At 45.6% G+C, this 8,504-nt stretch overlaps 1 protein-coding gene across 1 annotated transcript in view; it reads left to right on the top strand.

Moving 5' to 3' along the window:
• Positions 1–8,504, top strand: part of LOC308058713 (olfactory receptor 51H1-like) — a 51,980-nt gene that overhangs the window by 10,351 nt on the left and 33,125 nt on the right. The gene's annotated exons all lie outside the window — the stretch shown is intronic.

The raw sequence follows: 8,504 nt of genomic DNA, 5'->3' as shown, positions 1-8,504 counted from the left end.
ATTTGGCCTTATCAGAATGAAACTCCTACAACCTACAGAATACCAAATATTTTGATGAGATCAAAACTTAAAGTCTTTTCAACCTTTTCAAAATGATATTCTGGAACTTCGGTCTCTTTAAACCTTTGCAAGATGGGGTGAAGACAAGTGTGAAATTCCTGTGGCACGGGTGTACTGCAGTCCAGCCACCTTGATCCAGATGGGGCCAGGCAACCTGGAAACTCTTTGGATTAATTAATTGACATCATTCTTTTTCCTTCTAAGAAGGAAATCCCCCTGCAGAGAAGACCATGGCAGTTCCTGCCGCCAGCAAGCACCTGGACCCCTTTGACCCCGATTTAGGTACTTCAGGATACACCTATAAGTGAAGTGTGCTTTCCACACACACTTTTTTTTTTTTTTTTTTGGCAAATCAGTGGTCTCTCTACAGGTAATGCTGTGCCCTCTACTTCCGCCAGCTGTTCCTGGTGCAGCTGTGCTGCAGATGGTAATCATGAAGAGGTAGAAACCATGCTTGTAAGGAAATCCCTAAGGAACGATGCTTGTCCAAGAGTTGTGGCACACACTGCTGAGTCTGGGGATCAGGCACTGCTCTCATTGAGATCACACACCAGGAACATGTTTCACAGCATTACCTCAACATTTCTTCCCCATCAAGGTAAATTTATTGCATCCCAGCTGTTATTTACAGCCTTCAGACAATGTTATCTTGCTAGTGGAGGTCTGGGACATGCTGTGCATGATGCTGCTTTGAGTTTGTATTTTAGCAAAATATATGCAGGTTGCGTGGACCTACGTTCGCCTCTCAGTTGCTTCTGAATCACCTTTATCTACCAGCTTCACTTAATATGGGAAAATGAAATACGGAGCTTTGCAATGTTTGCAGATTTCTCTGGGACTGTTTGATTTTCCACCCTGCACACTAAAAGCAGAGACTTTGCTGCCTTTGTGACAGGACTCCCTGTCCTTTCTGCATTTTCTAAATCCCACCGTTGTATTATTTGTGTGATGTACCAAGTCAGGCATTAAATATGTCAATGTTTGCATGTGAAAGAGCTCATTTGCTTCTACAGGATGGGGTGCTGGTGATCAAGTATCTCCTGTCTGTCACTCAGGGCAGCACAGGAAATTGGTTGACACCACTTCACTTCACCTAGGGTTTTTGTAGTGATTTCAATTAAAGACACTATCTTTCTGCTGAAACAGCTTGGGCAGCTTGGCCTCTGATCAAGCTGCAGTTGTACAAACCAAAAAGTGCTCCGTACAGGTTTAACAGAGGACCACGCTGGAGTATCATTGTCTGCCTCTATAATTTCTCCCAATCTCTGTGTTGAGGTGACCCTGCTGTTCATAAGCTGGTGAAGTTAAAATGGACCAGCTTCAGGAGGGGCAATAGAGCTGGAATGTGTGGTGTTCTTTCAGAAGACTGATTTCTATTAGCAACCACGCAATGAGGGTTTTCTATTGAAAAAATGTATGAGCATCAAGGTGATAAACACTAAATACCAAAACACAGCAGTGTGACAGAACCTGGGAGAGTTTTGGAGGGTGCTGCACGGTGCTTTCCTGGCAGGGCACTCAGTACAGTAGCAGAGCCAGTCAGGGTTTCTGCCATTTTGGAAGTTTCCCAGAAACCCTGCACACAAATATATGGAGTCACATCTGGGCTTCACCACCTCTTGATCCTGTCTTTCATAGTTCAGACTACAAAAAGTCTTGCAGCCAGCTTATTTACCTCATAGAGTGCCGTACACTCACCATTGACACCAGGCACAGCACCAAGGTCATGGGCAGAAGGGAGGGACCTCCTGTCCCCTTTCAAAGCTATTTAAGCTTTCAGAGTTGAAGTGATGACATTCACACAGGTGTCCGCAGCAAACTCTGTTTCCAGGTACAGACACTGACATTTTTCCTTGCACATGTACATCTGCCTCTGACTTGAGTCCTGCCATATCTAAGTCCTTCGTGCACTTACTGCAACTCCAAACTGGACCCTGACCAAAATCTCCCTTCTTCATCCTTCCCCAGGACTTAGGACATGGTTTAGTGGTGGACTAGGTAGTCTTAGGTTAACAGTTGGACTTGATCTTAAGGGTCTTTTCCAATGATATATCTAAATGATTCTGTGATACTACGCTTCTATGACTTCCTACCACAATCAAAGTCCGGCCCCATGGCATGCTTTTCCAGCATCTGCCCCACACCTTTCAGGCCAGGATTGTACTCCCAAACCCATCAGTTCCACCATCTTCAACCACAACCTTCAAGACACACAGCAGGGACCAGCAGTAGCTGCTGGCTGCGAGGAGCTGCTGGATCTTTGGTGTTTAACCCATCACACCTCCCCTGGGTTGTTAGCTGGTACTACAAGCTCATCCCTGGACCTCAGCAGGAGAGGGATTCCCCCTAATGCTAGGCCCCAAGGGAGATCCCAAAGCAGGAGAGATCCCTGGCTCCAGGGTTACATGGTCCTTTGAGCAATCTGTCATTAAAGCAGCTGGTCCATGTCCAGGTCCTGACAAGCTCTTTTCCTCAGCGCTATATTCGAGCCTTAGTAGGTGGTTGACTTGGAAAAACGTTTAATCACTGCCGGTGATGTCAGAGCTGTTAGTGGCAATGTGGTCAGCTGCTGCTTTGATAGCAAGTGGGAAGGAGAAGCCTGCCAAGGAGAAGACAGCCCATCTGGACTGCAGCCTCTCCTTCCAGGCAACTGGGGTGGTTTTGTCCAGCTCAACACATCTGCTGCAGCCAAAGAAAACTGCATATGATCAAACAACCTTTGCATTTTTGAAACTTTTTGAAGCACAGAAGGGTAGGGGACGTGCCTGCCTTCCTCCCCTGCCTTGGATCTACAAAGTCTGGAGCAACCCAGAGGGACACTGCTGGGCTGGTGGGAGGTGAAACCTCCACAGCAGCAACCTTTGAGTCTCACCTTTCAGTTCAGACCTGTGCATGGACACCAGTGGAATCCCTCACCAGGAGAAAAGAAGGAAGTCAAAACTGGTGCCAATGTGGTGATTTCAAGTAGCAACTGTGCTCCTTTTCTCCTGGATCTTCCTAAACCCTTTCCTATTCCTTATTTGTGTATCTCCAATGAGCATTACCTTCCTAAATGTTATAAGCATGCTTGTTTTGAAGAGGGTCTTGTAAAGGCTTTTACATGGGAGGACCAACACCCCCCACCCCCAGTCTTTCCCTTCCCTCCTCACTGTCCCTTCTCACCCTCCTATTAGTACTCCAACACTGAACTCTGGCCTATACAGTAAATATGATTAGGACTGGATCAGGCTCAAATTATAAACATTTCCAGCAAATAGACTGATGCGTGCCAAGTGGTGATCATGTTCGCCCTTAGCTGGGGTTCTGGGAAAGCAGGAGTTTTTTTCCAAGATGGGAAAATAGATACAGAGATCCTCACACCACTTCTTACATACATGCAATACCTACGCTTCTAGGAAAAGGGGTTAAGCAGAAAACCAGCAAGAATGACTTTGTGGGAGCACAGTATGGAAACCACTGCAGGAAGCTTGGTGCACGTGGGTGAGTCTTGAGACACAGATCAGAGGGAATCACAAGATTTTTGAGCATATCTGGTACAAGATGAAATTATTTTACACTATCCAATAGGCATGGGGGTGATTCAAGCAAGACCAGTGTTGGGCATTTTATAGTGGCTGCTGGGAGCATGAGCCCTTTTTCTCATCCAGCTGCTGGTCTGCTGGATAACCATGAGCAGATGTTTTCATCTCGAAGCCATTCCCTTGTCCCAGCAGATCCTATGCAACCCATTTCTCCATGCCAAGTATAGAGCCAGGCTGCTCAGCACACTGGTCTGGAGAGGACCCTCAAGCTCGACTTTCATGCTAGAAATAGGTTATCATTTCAGCATATGTAAGATCGGTAACAAGGGGAAATTTTCACTCTGTGAGTTCCTAGGGGTGATGCTGCAGTTTGCAAAGGCAATCATTGCTTCCACCTGCACCAGACACAGGTTTGCTCAACACAGTTTGTCTCAGCATCTCATTGCAGGAGGCTGAATGAGCAACGCTGGAAACTGTCCAACATGTAGAGTAAAATGGTGACGGAGAGTCCCAGGGGGAAGAAAGTAAATGTGCATGAAAGACGAGCATGTGCATGAGAGATGAGCATGCGCTTGCAGCTGGGCTGAGTAAAGCAGGGAAACAGATTACTGCATCATTTCCACAGATCACAGAATCATCGTAGAATGGTTTGGGCTGGAAGAACTGGATCTTAAAGATCAAAGATGCATGAATCAAAAAAGATTCAAGATTATTCCTTTTCTGGAGAGCTGTGGAAAAACAGGTCTGGAAGGGGCCTGGAGAGGATATCTTGCTTGTGCCTTTGCCCTGAGACAGGTTCAGATCAGCTGAAACCATTACTGAGAGGCATTCAGGAAAACCATCTGTGGTGGCAACTCCGTGACTATGCCAGTCTGCTCCCCTGCTTCACTGTCCACCCCTGTCCTAGCCTCAGGTCCACTTATTGCCAATTCAGCCCATGACACTTTGTCTTAGCTTTGCAGTCTGGTTATTCCCATCTCTGCAGCATCTCTTTGCTTTGCTGCAGGACACTTCTCCTGCTGCTTCCAAGGTCATCTCCTGCTTTCACTCTGCACTGTAGCATCTCAGCCACCCTAAACTCATCACACCACCTTTGAGTTTTGTGCTTATCATGGCCAACTGGGATACAGCTTTCACTTTCCAATGTAAAGACATTGTTCTCTGGCTAAAGCTTGTTTGCTCTGAAAACTGTAAGAACTATGCTACTAAATCAAGCTAAGGGTACCTCCATCCTGCCTTGAAAAGTGGCTATTAATGGCCATTTAAAAAGGTCATTTACAGTTTATTCTTCCCTTGGCACACATCCCAGCACCTAGCAATCAATTTAGAGGCTTCCTGAACAGGAGGCAGCACCTCGACCATCACGTTTAATAGAAATCAGTTAATCTCTCACCTATGCGTTTGTCTAATACAGTTTTTCACTTAGGGCTGACAACATCCAGTGGTGATGAGTCTCATAATTTCATTATAAGCTCTTTAAAAAAGTATTTTTGAATTTGTTTTAAATCTTTTGCCTGATATTTTCAGGCTGTGCTCTCCCTCTCCTAGTTCACATAGTCTGAGAAAAGAGGAATAATCATTCCATACGTATCCTCTCCTCCCCATTCATTGTCTTATAGACTTTTCCTGTACTGCTTTGCTGTCTCTTCTCAAGCCTGATGAGTCCTTTTCTGATAATCTCCACTTCTACAGGAGCTTCCCTGAAATGGTCCTGTTTTTTTCACATCTCACACATCTAGAGATAACAAACCTCTGCCGGGACCATTTGGATGACTGTCACAAACGCTCAATGTATTCAGCTGTAAGCCTGGCCATGAGGTTTAACAACCAGACAGGAACAGGCAGCTGTCTTACTTAAAATTAATGCTTGTAAATTAATTATTCTTTGGCGCTGAGGCCACCCAGCACCAGGCGTTCCAGGATCATGCCAACAAACCCTTTAGCCTCTAAAATGAGGCAGGGAAATCATGCAGACCCCTGAGCCCCTGTCTGGGGATTGTTGAAGCACCAGTTGGCTCTGGTCAGCAGCATTGCAGGGACCATGATAACAATTTGCTGGTGTCTATTGTGGGCAGTGCCCCAGCACAGTCTGGTTTATGACCATAGAAGTATCTCTTAGGTCCGGTGGCTGTATTTACTATAGACACCTCACAGGAGAATGGGCAAACCCATTAGCTCTCCTGTGTCTTGCTTTGACAGCCACAAAAACAGGAGGGGTTAATAGCAATTTCCACCTCACAGCTGAAGTGGCAAAGCTAAACTTATTAACACAAAACATCTAGATACAACAGGCTTCTGGACCATCTGGGAGGATATCCGCTAATGTGTCTGCATTTGGCTTTGTAATATTTAGTTTGTTTTCATTGTGCAAAATATTATGCTTTTAATTAAACATTTCATGTCTCACTGGTCACAGGCGGATAGCTAGAACTTCACCTCTGTTAGTCCCTCAGAGAGATGCTGCAAACACTCTTCTTGCAAAATTTATTGTTATTTGCATTACAGATCCATTCTTACCATAAAAATTACATGTATTGCCAGCACTGCAGCATTGCCAGCCATAAATCACAGTGAGCTATAAACATGTCACCCAATAAACTATCAGGAGAAAATCATGCCTGCTGGGAGAACATCATAAATGGAAAAGATCATTTACTTCACACACTATTTTCACTGGTACGCCTCACACTGTTTACGCATGGGTAGCCTGGGCTCCGCACCGCTCCCGGTTGATTGGACAGGGTCAGTCCTCGGGGCACGTTATAAGCGCTGCCCTTCTGGTGCTGAGACACGGATGCAGGTTCTTCCTCTGCATCACAGCAGGGTTGTGCTGCCTGCGCAGGTCATAAAGCCCCTGGGTCCCCACCGCCACACTCGGTAAGTACCCTGGGCAATTAGCAGCCTCTCCATCATTGCACTACTCTTTTACTAGTGCTCTGGCTGTGGTTTATGGGGCTAGACATCAATAAAGGTGGGGAGGTGCATCTCCAAAATGCCGCTTGGGAGGTCCACACCACTCCACAGGACCCACTGGGTGGAATGTACTGGTGGAAGTGGGCAGGTGTAATTTCAGGCAGTGCTGGCATCACAGTACTGCTGGGGAAGATCTAGCCATTACAGTGCTGCTTGCCATTGTGCTGTGGGCTTTGTGCAAGAATTAGTCTGCTCTTCCACTGTCTGGTGGCCTGGCTCAGCTGGTGGGAATGGCACATTCCTGTCCTTGTCTGTAAAGTCAACAGAAATTTGGCTCTGTGGGTGCTGTGTCCTGAGTCCTCCGTTCGCTGAGCAGCTGAGCCCTCACTTGGGTGCTTAAGTGGGCAGTGATCCAGTTGTGAAAATACCAAAGTCTCCTCTTGGGGAAAAAAGCAAATTTCTTAGGCTCATACTTCCCCAGCCTGCTCTTCCAAACCCCTGCTCTTGCGTATGCTGAGAAGAACTCTTAAAGCACCAGTACTTTGCTTAAGTTACTGGTGAAAATCAGTCAGAGACAGACAAGAAATCACGAGGTAGCTTTTGAGGGTTGGAGAAGGAGAGACAGCACTGTGTCCTCCATGAGGCATCTGCATTCATGCCTGACCCCTTTCCTCAGGCAGTCTGGAGTATCTCCTGGGGAGCAGAAATGCCTTGGGCACTGAACAGTCGGACAGCTTTCTCTCTGTGGTAGAATGCCTTTCTAGGCTAGCAGCAAATACTCCCCAGGTGCTGCCATTAATTTTTAAATTTGTATCCTCCGCCAGCTGGAGGTTTGTTTCCTCATCAGGGCTTGGCTGCAGCATGAGAGGTGTAATTACTGTCCCATGATATTCAACTAGGAGGTGTAACCTATATGTGTGCTACATGTTATATATACACATATAAACATACATAAACATAAATAAGGATGCATAGTTGTTCATATATTTCATATATATATTTCTATATATTACTTATAGACACACACATAAAACATGGAGAGGAAAAAATGGCTTGGAGTGGGATCTGTATCTTTAAAGTGTAGGAGCACATCACAAATCCGAGTAGCTCAGAGAGGAGCAGAGATAGTAAAGCCCATTTCTAAATAACTTCATATTGCATGGTAGAAGTGGCCGGTGTCTAACAAAATCAGGATTGCATGAAGGTTTTCTTGTAGGAACATCTTCTCGCCAGTCCTTTCTTTCCCTCCGTGCTCTGACAGTCTCCCTTCTTTATCCACCTCCATATTCCTGGAAACCTCTTGAATCTTAATATCCTTGAGAGTTCTGGATATCTGCTAGATGCTGCTTTAAGTGAGACAGTTAGACAAACAGGCATGCATGCACTCAGGTTTTTAGTTTTTTTTAACCCAGCCTCCAGACGAGACTGAATTGCAGGAGTCTGCAGATTAATTCTCACTGCTCAGATGCTGTTGGATTGGTAGAAAGGAACAGCTCTTACCTTTGGGGAGTTCTAAGGCACCTTGTAGGACCAGAGGTGCCTCTGGACAGTTTCCTTTTGCCAACGTTGACCACTGCCAATGTGTTAGGGAAAGCGTTGGCTGCCCATCCACGTCTGTGCCATCCCATGCGCCGGTGAAGAAAGGCTGTGACTTGTCCCTTCAGCAACTGACACAGTGGGGCTATGTGCTTGTCAAGATGATTCCTGATACTGATGTGTAACTTTGCAATGAAGATAAAGTGGTCCTGCTTGGAGGAAATTAAATGACTTTGTGTCTTCCTCAGTTCTCATCAGTTAGGTGTTGCTTTTGCCCTGGAGCAGGAAGATGTTTATCCTTGTTAAGCTTTGGGATTTATTGCCACATTAGACTTTCAAGCAGGCTGAGAGTCCAATGGAGTAAAATCATATTAGGAACGTAATAAATACTTCATGGAAGATATGTGTGTTTATTCAAAAATGAAGTGTATTATAGTAAGCTCTCTTGCTCATAATTCATGTACTCTTTGACCT

This window comes from Falco punctatus (genome assembly GCF_963210335.1).
Source record: "Falco punctatus genome assembly, chromosome: 2".
In the NCBI taxonomy this organism is placed as follows: domain Eukaryota; kingdom Metazoa; phylum Chordata; class Aves; order Falconiformes; family Falconidae; genus Falco; species Falco punctatus.
This window is presented reverse-complemented; position numbering and strand designations above follow the sequence as displayed.